This window comes from Quercus lobata, chromosome 5 (genome assembly GCF_001633185.2).
Source record: "Quercus lobata isolate SW786 chromosome 5, ValleyOak3.0 Primary Assembly, whole genome shotgun sequence".
In the NCBI taxonomy this organism is placed as follows: Eukaryota; Viridiplantae; Streptophyta; class Magnoliopsida; order Fagales; family Fagaceae; genus Quercus; species Quercus lobata.
Window position 1 is genome coordinate 74,906,137 of NC_044908.1, and position 3,043 is coordinate 74,909,179.

At 32.6% G+C, this 3,043-nt stretch overlaps 1 non-coding gene across 1 annotated transcript; it reads right to left on the reverse strand.

Moving 5' to 3' along the window:
- Positions 1-1,703: 1,703 nt before the first annotated feature.
- On the reverse strand, positions 1,704-1,783 carry TRNAL-UAG. The gene has a single exon. It is a non-coding gene; the product is annotated as a tRNA-Leu (tRNA).
- Between the last annotated feature and the right edge of the window lie 1,260 nt (positions 1,784-3,043).

Below are 3,043 nucleotides of genomic sequence, written 5' to 3' on the forward strand. Positions count from 1 at the left end.
TTTTGGTAATGATATCATCGAAATTCACATCTCTCCTCATTTTTCCAAATAATTTTGAACAATGCTTATATCATAAATAAACTTCATTTTATACAATATTTAGCCAAAAGACTCATCTTTTTACATTAATTAGGTAGAGATCAAAGAAAAAGAGAATGGACGCAAGTGAGAGAGCTAAATAATTGAGAGAAAACAAGTGTTTTTAGATGGTAAAAAAGAAGTACAAATTAAATAATTATAATTAAGAATTGTATAAAAAAAATTTAAATGATACATATATATATATATATATATATATAAACGTTTGAGATGAGATAAAGCAAGTAAAACCCACCATTGTCCTATCACCATTTTGAAGCAGGGAAAATCCATACGAAGTAATGCAAGAAAAGTGGGATGAGAAATTTTGACCCTATCTAACAAAAAAAATTAATTGGATGACTTGGTTTGCTTTTGGGCCAGGTTATTTGTCCAATTGACTATATCATTATCCATGATATGGGACCATTATTTATTGTTTAGGGATGCAATGCTAATCAAGGCCCATCCAATTCTAAGGTTTCATTGACTTTGCTACATAATGATTAGTTTTTCTTCAAAAGATGACACATGAAATAATGGAACCTCATCCATCATGACCTTTCAACCTTCATAATCTTTAAAATAAGGATAAACGAATCAACCTACATTCAATATATAGTGTATTTTTTCCTATAAACAAAGCGTACTCATAAATTAAACAACTAATACAAAGTTAAGAGGACATGGTCTCTCATAATACATGCCCAAATTGTCATAAAAAGCAAAACACAAATACCCACACACGGACTATTGAAATACAACAAAATCCTGGTTTAGTTCCATTCCTTCTCTAACTAGAGCATCAGCACAATAATTTTCCTCATAGAAACAGTACTTTATCTTCACTTAAAATATCTAACCGAGGAGGATCATACAATCCATAATAAGACTTGCATAATGTAAATTGTTGCAATAAGATTCAATAACCCATTTAAAGACTACCTTTGCATGATCTCATTTTCAACCGCCAATGAATTTATATTTATATACTTCAATAGGCCATCCCTCAAAACACAAAGCTCTGCATCAACACTGTAACTAAAGTTTGTGACAGCCTTCCATAGGTTTATTCCATCTCACTCTAACTAATTGCATGCTCTTGTTCATGTGAGACCGAGTAGCACAATAGAAGAATTCAGTAGCACAATGATTCACTTCTTTAAACAAATCATGACTTACCAGAGAATTTCTAAACACCACTCTGTTTTTGTGAAGCCAAAGGCTCCAAATGGCTAAAGGAGAAAAAAAAATAAAAATTGCTGCTAAGGGTTCCTTGGCAACCTGTGTTTAAAGTAACCACATACACAGGTCCATGTTAAAGAAAACTAGGCACCAATCCAACAGCTTGGGTATTAGCCTAAAAGGGTCTAACATTGTCACAATCTTTGGTTATATAGAGTGTTTATTCAGGATCTTTTAACGGGTTCAAAGATCCTTATTCCTAGCAGAGAGTTGTTGAGCTGTCCTTACTGGAATTTAGGATTCTTATATAATTAATGATACTCAACTGATATAGATGCATGTTATATATTCTTCGGCACTTCTGCAAAATTATCATTAAAAAAATGCAGAACCGTAAGCGTGCATGATACTAATTAACTGCAATAAATAAAAACTAAACATGACAGTTGTGGGATTTGAACCCACGCCCTTTCGGACCAGAGCCTAAATCTGGCGCCTTAGACCACTCGGCCAAACTGTCGGATGTTGTGCTTAATTTCCCCAAAACATTTATATATATCAGAATAATATTCGAGGTATGAAATACTAACCTCAGAGTTCAGACCAAATTAAAAGTAAAATAAGAGAAACCCATTAATATTATCCAACCAAAGAGGCCTAGACTACCTCATCTACCATTGAATTAATATTTAATATACACACTATCTCATCAAAACTCTACTTTTGATGTTGATTGAAAATTTGTATATACCGATACCAATCCCTTATTCTTTGGACACCTCTGCGCTTAGCCAAAAAAGCACTTGTGCCTTTGTTGTACTTGTATGGTTGTATGTGATTTTTTACTTGTTTTTCTTTATTGCTTTTTGTTTCTTCTGTTTTTTCCTTTTCTTTTTCTCTATGTGTCTTCTTTATACAAACAAACCCACATATATAGAACCACACCAATCAGCTGGATTGGCACTTTGGGGCATTGGCTCCTCAGAAGCTTCTACACAGGGATCTACTCGACAATTTTATCTTTTTGCCAACCAAGAGGATTAAGGTCAACTATTTCATGTCTCCCTCGAGTAAATTATGAAAAACTACCAAGATTGAACCTTTGATGCAGAACATTTAACCTGTAATTTGACCATGTAATGCTAGAGTATCTATTTTTACACGAAGTACTCTTTTTTGAGACAGATCTAAGCATTACTATTAATCTAATTCGATTACTTATCAGAAGCATTACTATTAATCTAACCCTTTTTAATCAATTAATTGGTTTTTTCCTCATGAACAAGAATATAACACCAAACCTAAAAGGACAAGGAAGAAACACCATCTCTTGGTGCACAACGAGACATGGGGGGAAACATATGAGAATCCTTCCCACTTTTTACAATGAAAAGTCCAATTAGCTTTTTCCTTTTTGGGATTAGTTAGGCCCAATTAGCTTAGGAGAAAGAATTTCTTCAAATCGGTTTAAAGGAAAATTTCTTTGATTTCCTATACGGTGAATGTTAAAATCATTCAAATGAATTTTAAGTCATATGACTTATTTAATGAATTATATCACTTAAAAAAAATATAAATAAATAGACAAAATTTGAATCCAAATATGCCTGGAGGCTTAGGCTTCAAGTCCCAATGGCAATAAGAAGATGTCATGTGTCATTATTATACATAACGCACATGACTCACTTAATCAAAAATTTTAAATTAGAGATTGTTGTGTTCCCATCTGTGAGTTGGAATGTTAATTTAGGAATATTGTGACATTTTGTTTTGTTTCCAA